At 43.4% G+C, this 14,840-nt stretch overlaps 1 protein-coding gene across 6 annotated transcripts in view; it reads left to right on the top strand.

The window, feature by feature from the left end:
- Nucleotides 1-8,709: 8,709 nt before the first annotated feature.
- Mga (MAX dimerization protein MGA) overlaps nt 8,710-14,840 on the top strand; it is an 81,876-nt gene continuing 75,745 nt past the window's right edge. For 5 of the 6 annotated variants that reach the window (XM_027422145.2, XM_027422147.2, XM_027422144.2 and 2 more), the window contains exon 1: nt 8,710-8,789. The gene's annotated coding sequence lies outside the window, so the exon portion shown is untranslated. The remainder of the gene's footprint in view (nt 8,790-14,840) is intronic. The other variant, XM_027422142.2, reaches the window with a different exon arrangement.

The following is a 14,840-nucleotide window of genomic DNA, read 5'->3' as shown; positions in this document are numbered from 1 at the left end:
CGTATAACATTACTATTTGACCACCTAGTTTTGTAGGATTCAATACATTCAAAATGTGATCATCCCTCCCTGGAGCTCCTGGCACACTCTGGCATTCTCTCTCATTTTTTTCCATAAATCTACATTCACTCTGTTTAAAAAATATTTACTTCTTTTTTTCCTTTTTGGTTTTTCAAGACAGGGTTTCTCTGTGTAGCTTTAGAGTTTGTCCTGGAACTCGCTTTGTAGACCAAACTGGCCTGGAACTCACAGAGATCAGCCTGTTTCTGCCTCCAGAGTGCTGGGATTAAAGGCATGTGTTTCCACTGCTAGGCTTTTTTTTTTTTTTTTTTTTTTTTTTTTTTTTGAGACAGGGTTTCTGTTTAGCTCTGGCTGTCCTAGAACTCTGTAGATCAGGCTGGCCTCGAATTCAGAGTTTTTCTTGCCTCTGCCACCCAAGTTCTGGGATTAAAGATGTACACTACCATGCCTGGTCACAGTATTTACTTTTGTGTATATGTACTGAATAAAATGTGTGTGAGTGTGTCTGTTTACTTGTGTGTGGGAGCTTGTGAGTACCATGATGCACATGTTAGGTCAAAGGACAACCTCAGATTGCCATCTTCCTTCCTCGTTTTAGAGGCAGAGTCTCTCTTATTTACCACTCTGCATTGTACTCCAGGCTAGCTTCCTGAGGACTCTTCCATCTTGTTTCTCATCCTGCTTTGGGAGTGCAGGGATTACATCTCATTTTTACACATGTTCTGGGGATCCAAATTCAGGTGGTGAAGCTTCTGTGCCAAGTGTTTTTATACATATTTGCATGGCCTAAACTGTTTATTTTAACTAACTAACTAACTAACTAATTAATTAATTTGTGTGTGTGTGTGTGTGTGTGTGTGTGTGTGTGTGTGTGTGTGTGTGTTTGCCCACAAACTTGGTGCACCTGTAGTCAAGTGGTCTAAAGGTAACTTGTAGGAGTTGCTTCTCTTCTTCCATCATGTGAGGCCAGAGATTAAACTTAGGTCATCAAGGCTTGGAAGCAAGGGCTCTTATCTGCTGAGTAGTTTTCTAGCTCCTAAGTCATTGTAAATCCATCCTCAACTTGATGCTTGGTGACTTTTTTTTTTAAATTTTATTTTATTCATTATGTATACAACATTCTGCTTCCATGTATATCTGCACACCAGAAGAGAGCACCAGATCTTATAACGGATGGTTGTGAGCCACCATGTGGTTGCTGGGAATTGAACTCAGGACCTCTGGACTAGCAGTCAGTGCTCTTAACCTCTGAGCCATCTTTCCAATATCTTCAGGTCATCTTTGAGTACATAGTTTCAGGCTAGTCTGGGATCAAGAGACTGTTTCCAAAACAACAATAAAACCAAAACAAATCTGAGTGTTGTGAAGTATGCTTTTAATCCCAGCTCCGGAGAGGCAGGTGGATTTCTGTGACTTTGAGTCCAGCCTGGTCTACATAGGAGCTCCAGTACATCCAGGGCTACATAGAGAAATCCTGTTTCAAAAACAAAAATGAAAAACAAGACCCTGCCTTCAATTCCTTTGGGTATATACCGGAAGTAGGTTTGCTGGACCATATGGCATTTTATTTTTAGTTTTTTATTTTTAGTTTTTTGAAGAAATGCCATGCTGTTTTCAACAGCAGCTGCACCACTTTACACTCCCAGAAGCAGTGCACAAGGGTTCCAATTTCTCCACATCCTTGGCAATATTTTTTATTAATTTTATTCATTTAAAAGATTTGTTTTTAATTATGCATATAAGTGGCTTTTGATGGGCTATGTGCATGATTGTGATTACCTGTGGAGTCCAGAAGAGGGTGCTGGATGCCCTAGAGCTGCAGATAGAGGCCGTTGTGATCGGCTTATCTGCATGCTGGGATCTGAGTTCTGGTCCTCTGGAAGAGTAGTATGTACTCTTTTATTTTTTATTTTTTTAAAAGATTTTATTTGTTATATATACAACATTCTGCTTCCATGTATATCTGCACACCAGAAGAGGGCACCAGATCTCATAAGGGATGGTTGTGAGCCACCATGTGGTTGCTGGGAATTGATCTCAGGACCTCTGGAAGAGCAGCCAGTGATCTTAACCGCTGAGCCATCTCTCCAACCCCCTAGTATGTACTCTTAACTGCTGACTGTCTCTCTAGTCCATATTTGTTATTTCAGGGTAGTCTACCATTGAGTTATAATCAAGTTCCAACATTTTTTTTTTTTTTTTTTTTTTTTTTTTTTTTTTTTTTGGTTTGGTTTTTCGAGACAGGGTTTCTCTGTGTAGTTTGGAGCCTATTCTGGCACTCTCTCTGGAGGCCAGGCTGGCCTCGAACTCACAGAGATCCACCTGCCTCTGCTTCCAGAGTGCTGGGATTAAAGGCATGCGCCACCAATGCGCCCCCACCCCACCCCCACCCCCACCCCCACCCCCATCCCACCCCTGCTCTTTTTTTTTTTTTTTAAATATGGTCTTACTTATGTAGCTTGGCTGCCTGAACTTACTATGTAGACTCACAGGAACCCACCTGCCTCTGTCTTTGGAGTGCTGGGATTTAAGATATGTGCTACCACTCCCAAGTCCCCTTTCAAGACAGGGTCTTAACTTGGAACTCACTTGAACTTGTGACTCTCCTGCATGCCTTCCAATCATGAGTCACCAAGCTTGGCTCATTTTTAAAACTTTACATTTATTAATTTATTTTTGTGTGTGTGTGTACATATGTGACACAGCATGAATGTGGAGGTCAGGAGGTAACTTGGGGAGTTGGTTCTCTCCTTCCACCTTTGTGGGTTCTGGGGATTGGTGGCAGGAGCTTTTACCCACTGAGATCTATTGCCTGCCCTATTTTAAATTTTATGTGTATGAGTGTTTTGCTTACATGTAGATCTGTGTATCACTGGATGCTTGGTGCCCTCTGAGTCCAGAAAGGACCCTTGGATCTCCTGGAACTAGAGTTACAGTTGTGAGCCGCTACATGGGCCCTGGGACTCAATCTCAGGTTCTCTGAAAGAGCAGCCAGAGGTCTTAACCACTGAGCTATCCCTCCAGCTCCCTATTGTGTTTTTTTATTTTGAGACAGGGGTCCTGTAGCTCTGGCTGGTGTCAATTTATACAGCTGAGGCTGGCCTCGAATTCCTGACCATCTTGCCTCTACCTACCATCTGCTGAGACTATAGGTATGTGCCACCACTAACAGTTCTACTTGGTTTTAAAAAATGATTATTTATGTGTGTGTGTGTATGTGTGTGTTCATGTGTTTTTCTGCCATATAGATAGATTTTGGGGGCTGGAGAGACGAGCTCAGCAGTTAAGAGTACTCACTGCTCTTATAGAGGACCAGAGTTCAGTTCCCAGCACCCACATGATGCTCACAATCAACTATAACTCCAGTTCCAGGGACCATGCACACATTGTACATATACCTATATGCAGACAAAATACTCATATGTATAAAAATAAAAATAAACATTTTTAAAAGACAAGAGTCCCTTTATTTAGTTCTAACTGTCCTGGAACTTGCTATGTAGATTCAGCTGACCTAGAATTCATAGAGATTCCTTTTGCCTCTGTTTGGCAATAAACTAGTATTTAAAAAAAAACAACCAAAAATTTGATATATCTAAAATGCTTGGTACCTAGGTTGACAAGAGAAGGAAAAAGCAAGGAGGGAGGGAGAAAAGCAGCTAAGGGCCCTAACCTGGTGGTTCACACCTTAAATCTTGGCACTTGAGAGGGAGAGACAGATAGATCTCTGTGAATTCAGGTCTAGCCTGGTCTACATAGTGAATTCCAGGCCAGCCAGAGTTTCACAGCCAGCCACTATCAAAAGAAGAGGAGGAGGAGGAAGAGTAAGAAAGAAGAAAGCTAAAACTGTGGAAATGACTTTGATAACTGCAAACAAAAATGGCTGATCAGGGAATACCAAATCCAGCTAAGACCCAAGGAAACTAGAAACCAAATTTTTAGGTCCCTGCTTACCAGCCAAATATACTTTTATCTCTTATTGAAAGAGACTAATGAGATGACTTTATTCATGATGTTTAATCCATCCCATGGCTGCAAGAAAGTTCATTTGGTATCCAGCAGGCATGACACTGGTTTTGTTGAACTTGAAAATGATGGGTAAGAGTCAGATGCAGTGGCATACACCTCCAATCCCAACACTCAGGAGGCAGAGGCAGGTGGATTTCTGTGAGTTTGAGAGGCCAGCCTGGTCTACAGATCGAGTTCCAGGACAGCCAGAGCTACATAGTGAGACCCTGTTTCAACACCTCCCATCTCACCCCCACACAAATGGGTAGGTAGTTACAGCCAGAGGTGTTTTGTAGCTCATTTCAGTGGCTGGTGAAGTGAAGACAAAATTTTGGGAAAGAACTAAAAAAAAATCAGTGTTTCTCTAGCCTTTGTAAACCATGAAATAGAAAGGCCTTAATTTTGTTCAATAAGCTTTTATTTATAGTCATAAAAAAGAAAGAAAATAAAACAAGATCATAATATAGAAATGACTGGCTGGACACAGAGGCAAATTTTAGCACTTGGGAGGCATAGGCAAGAGGCTTACAAATTGGAGGCCAGCCTGAACTAAATAGTGAGATGGTTTATGGGCTGGCAAGATGGCTCAGTGAGTTCCTGTTGCCAAGCCTGAACCACTGTGTTTGATCCTCAGACCCACTTGATGGAAGAAGAGATCCAACTTTTTTTTTTTTTTCCAAGACAGGGTTTCTTGTGTAACCTGTAGCCCCAGCTGTCCTGGAGCTCGCTCTATAGACCAGGCTGGCCTTGAGCTCACAGAGATCCGCCTGCCTCTGCCTCCCGAGTGCTTCGATTAAAGGTGTTTGTCACCACCTCCCAGTGGGAACCAATTTCTGAAGTTGTCCTCTGACCTCACACCTGTCACCTATAGCATGGCACACATGCTGACACATGTAAATAAATAAAACCAAAAGACACTAAACATGCCCCTCCCCAAAATAAAATAAAATATCCCTGACCAAGGTTCTGGTGAATGTTCTTTCTTTGGACTCATTTGTGTTACCCCCAGACAATTGTCCCTTGATGCTGCTAGTCTGTTATCTCCTTTGCTCCTCCATCCTCTCTTGCTTCCCTCCCTCTCTCTTTGCTGTACTGGTGATCCAAAGCCTCACGTATGCTACATAAGCACTCCGTGGATAAGCTGTGTTCCTGGCTCTGCCCCCCCCCCCTTCCTAAGCAGTGCTAAGGATTAAACCCTGGGTATTGGGCATGTTAGGCAAGTGCTCCACCACTTCTATACACACCCAGTTCTAAGTTTCTTGAGACATTTTTCTATGTAGCCCAGTCTGGATTAAAATTCTCTCTCCTCCTGTCTCAGTCCCCCAAGTTCTGGGATTGCAAGGGTGCCACCACACCAAGAGTTTCCAAGTTTGTGCCACAACTTGGACACTGGCAATTGGCAACCTTCTTTACCAGATTGGCTTTTTGAGCTCTAGCAACTTCTGTTTTTGTGTCACTGAGTGTGTTCTGTTTTGTATCAGACAAGTGCAAATCTGAGTGTCTTATGGAAAGTTGTATCTTGCTCACACTACATAAACATTGCAGACTGATTGGGTTATGTGCTTTGTGTCATCCTCATAAGACCAAAGCTGATGGAACAGCCACCAGGTGGAGCATTGCTCATAGCTGAAGGGAGGACAGAATGGCTGAACTCTGTACGGATAATTAGAGCGTCCCAGAAGTGATTCACAAAATTCCCATTCATATTTTATTGGTAAAAAGTCACACAGTCACTCCCCACTTCAAAGGTACTCAGATGAATAATTATACCATATTCTCTGAAGCTGTGATAAGTAAAATATTTGATAGTAGTATGAAAATTATTTTCAGCATTTAGGAGGCAGAGGCAGTAGGATTGCTATGAATTTGAGTCAGTCTGGGCTACATAGAGAGTCCCAGCCCAGCCCCTATCTCAAAACTCAAAACAAAACAACAAACAATATTCCTTAAAAGAAATCACAACAGAACAAGCAAACAACAAAGAAACTGAAGTTTTGTAACTACCAGTACTCATGCTAGGCATAGTGGCACAAGCCTTTAATCCCAGCACTTGGAAGGCAGAGGCAGGCATATCTCTGTGAGTTTGAAGCCAGCCTGGTCTACAGAGCGAGTTCCAGGACAGGCTCCAAAATAATACAGAGAAACCCTGTCTCGAAAAACAAACAAACAAACAAACAAACAAAAAACCAAATTCAAGAATATGTAATGCTAGGCTAGGCGTGGCACACCTTCAATCCCAGTACTGTCGAGGTAGAGAGGCAGGTGGAGCTTTGTGAGTTCAAGGCAAACCTGATCTACATAGTGAGTTCCGGTACTCAAGAAGAGAGACTTTGTCTCAAAAGAAAACAAACAAAAAGAAAAGAAAAGACTATATTGTACTACTCAGATGGGGTATAGTGCATCTTTAATCCCAGCACTCTGCAGGCAGATCTCTGCGAGTTTGAGGACAGCCTGATTGCCATAGAAATTTCCAGACCAGGTAAGACTATACAGTGAGACCCTGTCTTAAAAAAAAAAAAGGGGGACTGGAGAGATTACATAGTGGTTACAGCACTCGTTACTCTTGCAGAAGTTTGGTTTCCAACTTGTACATGAGGCCTCACAACTGTCTGTAACTCCAGTTCCAGAAGATCTGATGCCCCCTTCTGGTCTCTCTGTGGGCACTAGACACTCCTAAGCTACACAGACATGCGTGCAGGCAGAACACTCAGACACAGAAAATAAAAACAAAAAAATCTTAGAAAGAAAAAGAGAATATGCTGTACTGGATAGAGAACAGGACTGTAGTTCAAATGCAACCATCACCAATTACTACCGACATTTTAGAATGTTTTGTAACCAAGAACTATGACAAATATTCTATTTTTCCCTCAAAATCATTTTTAGCAATACAAAATACTAGGTAAGAGTGTCCCTAGTTCTTTCTTTCTTTTTTTCTTTTTTTTGCTGAAGGAAATGGATATAAATTTTTTTTCCAAAATCTGTTCACAGCCATAGCCCAGGAAGTGAATCACAAGCTGTCACATCTATCAGACTTTAAGGCTATTTCTATTACAGCCCATGGATTTTATTTTTGAGATAAAGTGTTATGTATCCTTGAGTGGTCTCAAACTGTATGTAGCTAAGGATGACCTAGGAGTTTTGGCCTTCTTGCTTCTGCCTCCTGAGTGCTGGGATTACAGATGTGTGCCACTAAACATGGTTTATCCGGGTGCAGAGGACTGCATGCCAGACAACACTCAACCAACTGAGCTACATCCCTAGCTCTAGACACTAGATAGTAAACCCAGTACATCGATTTGCCTAGAGAACATATTAAAATATATTTTCTGGTTCCCATGAAACCCTGAGGGATGGAAATATAAGTATAGTAGCTTTCTCTCAGAGTTGTTGCTAGAATTAAATATAAAGACTGGAATTTTTTTATAAGCTTCAACAGAAATGACAATATATGTTTATTTAATGCTTTTGTTTTCTCGTCCAGGAATTGATTTTGTGATATTTGAGTGATGAAGTACCCCATAACCAGGAGTGTGCCCTGTAGTTTTGTCTTGTAATATTATAAATATGCCTATTACCTAACTTCTAGTCTATAAATATGTGCTTGTGAGAGCCAGGATTAGTCAAATTTCTCAAGCTGACCATCCTTTGAGACTTATAAAAATTTTGACATCATCAAAGCCGCTAAGTGTACTTCTTAGCAGATGAGGTGTGAATTATTTTAAGCGGGCGCTTCATTGTGGGTAGAATACAAGGTTAGGCTCAGCGATAAATTTGCTAATGCATTACAAAACCAACTCATCCTAGTGAAAGCCCACTTTTTCTTAGTGTTAGCACGTTTTTTTTCGTAATTCCAACGTGCTACAAATGGTTTAGGCAAACCAGGGCCAATGCAAGGGGCATGCTGTCGATCTTAAAAACAAAAACAAAAAAACACAAAACAACCCCAACTCCTCCCATTTCCCCAACCGTAAGCTTATTGAGAAAGGTCGGCTATTCCTGGAGAAATTCTAAGAATTACAACCATTCCTAAGTGGAGACTGCGGTAGACAGTATTCAAGTTAGCGTTCTAGTCCGTTGACCACGGAAGGCTGGTTGGTTCTTGGTGAAGGTAAAAACACCTTTGCTATTTTTCTGCAACATTCACCAAGTCAGCAGGCGCGGCTCCACGAGGGCAGGCTGAGCGGTTTCCCCAAGAACACACCGATCAAACAACCAGGGGAGGAGGGACTGAAAGTGCCTGGTGTACTGTCACAGGCCAGTAATTACCCAAACCACCTCGTCCTGGGACCGGCTTTCAAAGGGACACCAAAGCAAAGCTCGAAAGGTGACAGCCAGGAAAACGGGAGAGGTGGCTTTCCCGGCATGCTCTGCAGCACACTGAGGGGCGCCAGACGCATCCCGGCGTGCAACGGGGAGCGCCCAAGGGCGATGGTTCACGGCTCCTGGAGGGGCAGGCGAAGTTAAGCCGGTAGGTGTGATCTTACTTAGTTTCGGGACCCCGCTCTCTCGGTCCCCCTTTGCGGACGCTGCCCGGTAAAGGGCACAAGCAGGGTCTTGTGGCCACGCTCCCCTTGCGCGTGCGAGCCACTTTCGGTGCCGCTTCGAGCACCGTGCCAGGTGATTAGCGGCTGTGGGCGGGCCTGCGCGCGGCACGTGACTGGGCCTGGCAGCCAATGGCCAGCCGGGTGGTCCGGCAGCGCGACGATCCCGGGACCCCGGAGCTGCGCGGCGTGGGCCGACTCCCGTCCACCCGGCAGGTACGCGCAGGCGCCTCGTTTGTCACGCGCTCCGTCCGTCCCCGCGCGCCCAGTGGCGGGGACTCGGCCCGAGGCGTTGAGAGCCTGTCGTGGGTGTTTTCCGTGGGCAGGGGGACGGCGAGGGTGAGTGTGTGTGTGGGGGCGCCGCGGCGTCACGTGCGCGCCGCAGCCTATCGCAGGCCGAGGCGCATCCGCAGCCCTCCTGGCGCCCTGGGGTGCGACGTGTTCCGTGAGGCTCGGGCGGGCCCTCACTGTTGGAGCGCTCTTTCGAAGCGCGTGTGCGGCCTGGAAAATCTGGCTGCGATGTTGCGTCCGCTCGGCTCCCGCGCGAGCACGGACGACAAGTTCTCGGCAAAATGGCTGCTGGAAACAGTCGCCTAGCAGGGGCAACGCTGGGGCCGCGTGAAGGTCACATGACGAGGTTGGCAGCGCGTGCTGCTGGCGCGGGGAAGGGGGAGGCCCGGGGCGTGGCGAGTCACGTGTCCGCGGCTCGCGAGCCTGTGATTTCGAACGACTTTGCGGAGGCCCGCTGGTCGGCTTCCACCCCTCCCTTCTCGAAGCGTGGCTAGAGTCCGTGAGAAAGCCGCGCGCTGCGGCGGAATCGACCTTAATCCGGGAGGTTGGACGCAGGGTCTGCGCCTTTGGCCAGTTTTGTCATCTTTCTGTCTATATTTTAGCAAGGTAGAGATGATTGTTTCCTATCGTCTTAAGGCCCGAGATTCCCTGGCCTCAGTACATGCAGATAACCAAAATAACAGGTGGTGATGGGAGTGAGGCTCACTAACAGAATGCTTGCTTGCTTAGAGTTTAGAGTGTTTTAGGATAGGCCCTTGATCCCCTATCACACAGTGAGCACATTATTATTTACTGCCGGAGAAGCTTTTCTCTCAAAGACCTCCCTCGACCACTCCATCTACCTTTTCGTTTTGAGGCAGTGCAGACCAGGCTGGCTTCGATTCTGTTCAAGTTTTGGAGTTAAAGGCATGTATGGCCATGCCCAACTAGCCTTATCTGTCTTGATCTGTTCCATTTCTGCTATATATTTGTTTCATAAAGCTGTCTGAAAAGGTATAGACTTAACACTTGTAAACATTTTGAAGCTTCCTACCATCCAGTCTTTCACCAAGGTCAAGGCTTTGTAGAAATAAAAAACCTATAAAGGTGTGTATCATGACATATCTGGTAAATAACACACTTTTAACTTTTTTGGGGGGGGGAGCTGGGGATTAAACCCAGAGCCTCAATTGTCCTAGACAAGAGCTTAACCACTGAGTTTTACTTCAATGTACTACTGTTTATATTTTATAATATCTTTTGATTTCTCTTAAAGTGCCTTGGAATCTCATGGGAACAGAATTTGAAAACATTCATTGAGCAATTAATAGCTGTCACTTGAATAATTACACAAATAGCTAACTTTTTTTTTTTTTTTTTTTTTGAGACATGGTTTCTTTGTGTATCCTGACCATCCTGTAGACCAGGCTGGCCTCCCAATTCAGAGATCCACCTGCCTCTGCCTCCCAGATACTGGGATTAAAGGTGTGCACCACCACCATCCAAGAGTAGCTAGCATTTTTATAGCCTAGTGTTCTCAGTATTGTTTCTTCTTTTTCTTTTCAGTTTCTTGGTGACAGGGTCTTATGTAGGCCATATGGATCTCAAACTTACTATCTAGCCAGGAATGATCTTGAATTTCTGATTCACCTGCTTCTATCTTCTTGTGTTCCTGGATTACAGGTGTGTGCCACAATACCCGAGTCTGGTCTATTCAATACTGGAATAGAACCCAGGGCTTCCTACATGCTAAGGCAAGCATTCTACCAATTGACCTACATCTTCAGTCTTCCAGAGTTTGTTGGAAAAGTGCAGATTTTTTAATTTTTTTTTCCTGATACACGGTTTCTCTGTAGCTTTGGAGCCTTCCTGGAACTCACTCTGTAGACCAGGCTGGCCCTGAACTCACAGAGATCTCAATGCTGGGATTAAAGGTGTGCGCTACCACCACCACCTGTCCAGTAGGAGAATTTTTGGGGTGGAGGTGGGGGGTGTTTCCAGACAGGGTTTCTTTGTGGCTTTGGAGGCTGTCCTGGAACTAGCTCTTGTAGACCAGGCTGGTCTTGAACTCACAGAGATCCACCTGATTCTGCTTCCCCAGCTCTGGGATTAAAGGCGTGCACCACCAATGCCTGGCTACACTTTTTTTCTTAAAGATTATTAATTTATTATGTATATAGTGTTCTGCCTGCATATTTCCCTGCAGGCCAGCAGAGGGCACCAGATCTCATAATGGATGGTTGTGAGCCACCATGTGGTTGCTGGGAATTAAACTCAGGACTTCTGAAAGAGCAGTCAGTGCTCTTAACCTCTGAGCCATCTCCCAGCCCTAATATTAGAACATAGTACTTTTTGTAGTTATAATCTTGTTCCTGTGTTTTCCATCCCCATATTTATTTATTTATTTATTTATTTATTGGTTTTTCAAGACAAGGTTTCCCTGTGTAGCTTTGGAGCCTTTCCTGGAACTATCTCTTGTAGACCAGGCTGGTTTTGAACTCACGGAGTTCCGTCTGCCTCTGCCTCCCAAGTGCTGGGATTAAAGGCAAGCGCCACCACCTGGCTCCTTTTTTTTTTTTTTTTTCTTTCTTTACCTGTCTAGATTTGTCTCAAACTTGCTATGTAGCTGAGGCTGGTCTTTAACTCCTGAATTTCCCACCCTAGCAGGAATACTGGCAATTTCTGAATATTGGAATTTCAGGTGTATGCCACCATACTCAGCTATGGTTAGGTCTTTTTAGGTTCTGGACTCTGATAATTCTTGCTATGTATTTCTGGTTGGCCTCTGTATAGACGGAAGCTGGTCTTGAACTTGGAATGATCCTCCTACATTTCCCTCCTCAATACTGAGATTTAGCTGGATATTTTGAGCTTGAGATACCTACTAGAAAGCCAGGAGTAGATAGATGTGAGATAGGGAGTTGCTCAAATTTCTACCCCAAAGTTGAGCATGGTGGCATATGTCTTTGATCCTAGCTTTGAAGAGGCAGAGGAAGCCAGAGATCTTTGTATTCAAGGGCAGCCTGTTCTACCCAGGAAGTTCCAGGTTAGCCAGGGCAACGTAGCGAGAGCTCTATCTTTGTTGTTTGAGATAGGGTTCCTTGGCCATTTTGGAACTCTGTAGACCAGGCTGGCTTTGAATTCAGAGATCCACCTGCCCTCTGCCTCCTGAGGGTTGGGATTAAAAAGTATGCACCACTCCCCACTTTCCCCCCCACTTCTATTTTTTCAAGCAGTTATTTCTATTTCTATGTATGTATGTGTGAGTATATGAATATAATGTGTGCTGGTTCCCTTGAAGGCCATAAGAGTGGAGTCATATCCCCTTGATCTGGAGTTACAGACATTTGTGAGCTGCTGGGAACTGAACTTGGGTTCTTTGAGAAGGCAGTGAATAAGCACTCATAACCCCTGAGCCATCTCTTCAAGCATCCAGGACCACCTGCCCAGGGGTGCCATCATCCCTAAAGAGTTGGACCCTCCCACATCAATCATTAATCAAGAAAATCCTCAACAGATTTGCCTACAGGCCATCTTAATTGAGGAATTTTCTCAATTCAGGTTCCTCTTTCCAGAAAACTTCAGCTTGTGTCAAGTTGTTTAAAAACAAACAAAAAACCTGATAGGACATGTTCCCACAATTTCAAGAGGAAAAGGACCTGGTTTAGAATTAAAAATTGGGAGGTAGTTATTTTTTTCTGAAAACAAATAAAACAAAACCCAAAAAATAAGAGTCAGGATAACACTTGTAATCCCAGTATGTGGGAAGCTGAGCAGCAGGATCATTTTAGGTTCAAGGCTAGCTTGGGTACATAATCAATTACAGGACAGGCTGGACTACACAGTGAGATCCTGTCTCAAAAAAGTCAAGATTTAGGAGGTGGTGGAGCATGCTTTTAATCTCAGCACTTGAGAGGCAGAGACAAGTGATTTCTTGAGGCCAGCGTGGGTCTACAGAGTGAGTTTCAGGATAGCCAAGGCTACACAGAAAAACCCTGTCACAAAAAAGAAAAAAAAAAGAAAAAAGAAAAGAAAAGGGGCTTGAGAGATGGCTCAGCAGTTAAGAACACTAACTGTTCAGGAGAGTACCTGAATTTAGTTCCTACCACACATGTCAGGTGGCTCACAACTGCCTGTAACTCCAGGACCAGGATATCTGATGTCTCTGGCTCTCTCTCTCTCTCTCTCTCTCTCTCTCTCTCTCTCTCTCTCTCTCTCTCAATCTCTCTATTTCTCTATTTCTCTGTGTGTGTTTGTGTGTGTGTGTGTGTGTGTGTACACCAGAAATTTTCAGGAGTCCATTTGCTTCTTTACCTTATGGATCCCAGGGATCAGTGAAGGTCTTCAGGCTTGAAGGCAAGCACCCTTACCTACTTAATTATCTCACCAGTCAGATTTCCTTTCTTCAGAAGGTATTTCTATTCATGGCTAACTTGAAAGACAAAATTTTATCTCCTTCTGGTGGCTCTTGGGATTTTCACCTGACCTGTACTATATTTTTCTCTTAAATTCTAATGAAATTATACTTGTGACATTAAAACAATAAAATTAGGTAGCAATGTATTTTCTCTAAATTTGGATGGGTAGAAGTTGATCTCTTACTGCACCTCCTTTCTAAGAGCTGCTGTTTGTATTTTTGCTTATAGCACAATATAAAAACACTTGGGATTTTCATTGCCTTATTTATGCTTCGAATGTGGTAGATGCTTAATGATAATGCTTAGAAAGTTTGTAACTTTTTTATTTGACAGAAGTAAATTAAAATTACACTGGGGATGTAGCTCAGTAGGAGTGCTTTCCTTGAATGCACAAAGCCCTGGGTTCAATCCGTAATACCACATGAACTGACCATGGTGACACATGTCTGTAATCCAACCACTTGGGACATGGAGGCAGGATTAGGAGTTCAGAGTCATCCTTGACTACATAGTGAGTTGGAGGCTAGCCTGGGCTATTTGAGATCTTGTCTCAAAGTCTCAAAAACACAGATTTCCTACAATATGTAATCATGGATTACTAGCTGATTTTTTTTTTTTTTTTAGAATCTTATTATTATGGAAAGTTTTAGTTTCACTGATTTTGGTATGAGTTAACCAGTATAAAGTTTGAAGAAATAATGTAGGGAGTCACTTCAAAGACATGACAGGAGTATTGTTAGTCTGTAGGGCTGAATAATGCTTATTCTTTGGAGGCAGCTGTTATAATAGATTCTTCCTTCTCTTGCCTGCTTTCCCACCTACCTTCTCAGTAGTCAAGAATTCTATTTTAACATTACATATGTACTTTGAGCTCTTTGCTAGAAAAGGAACCTAATGTAATAAATTCATTAGACTCAGCAGTCCACCCCAGGAATGTCCTTTCAGTTGTTGCATAGAAGGAGGACTAATGGTGTGAATTGTAGGTGTGAGAGTTTCAGTCTGTGAGCTCACAGTAGAGTTGATTATTTTGTCATTCAGCATGTATTGAGCACCATCCATCTATGGGCCACATATGAGGTGTCCCTGGGGAGCCTAAAAAAAGACATAAAAGACAATTCCCTGTATTGGCGATCTTGGCAAATTGTTGAGGAACTCAAACATAACAATAAAAAGTAGTTTGATCTTAACAAGAAGTATGTCAGTTAAAGCAGAGTGATATGGTACATATGTCAAGGACTTGAACTTCTTAAATCTGTAATTATGTTCTCAAGAGTTATATGCAGTCTTATGCCAGTTTTCAGTTTTTTTCTTCTTCCTGAATTGAAGATTGACTCTATGGTATTTTTGCCTCAGCATCTCAAGTGTTGAGATTGCAGGTGTGAGCTACCACACTCGGCTAATTTTCATCATTTCAACTTGACTTGCAAATTCTGCATGCATAATTTCTCTTTGCCCCTCTGTCCCTAACGCATCTGTATTCATGTTTTTGGTATGTGTTTGTATGCATGTGGGGGATAGGGGTTGATAGCTATTGTCTTCCTCAATCTTTTTTTTGTTTTGTTTTGTTTTTTTGTTTTTT

This window comes from Cricetulus griseus, chromosome 6 (assembly GCF_003668045.3).
Source record: "Cricetulus griseus strain 17A/GY chromosome 6, alternate assembly CriGri-PICRH-1.0, whole genome shotgun sequence".
In the NCBI taxonomy this organism is placed as follows: Eukaryota; Metazoa; Chordata; class Mammalia; order Rodentia; family Cricetidae; genus Cricetulus; species Cricetulus griseus.
This window is presented reverse-complemented; position numbering and strand designations above follow the sequence as displayed.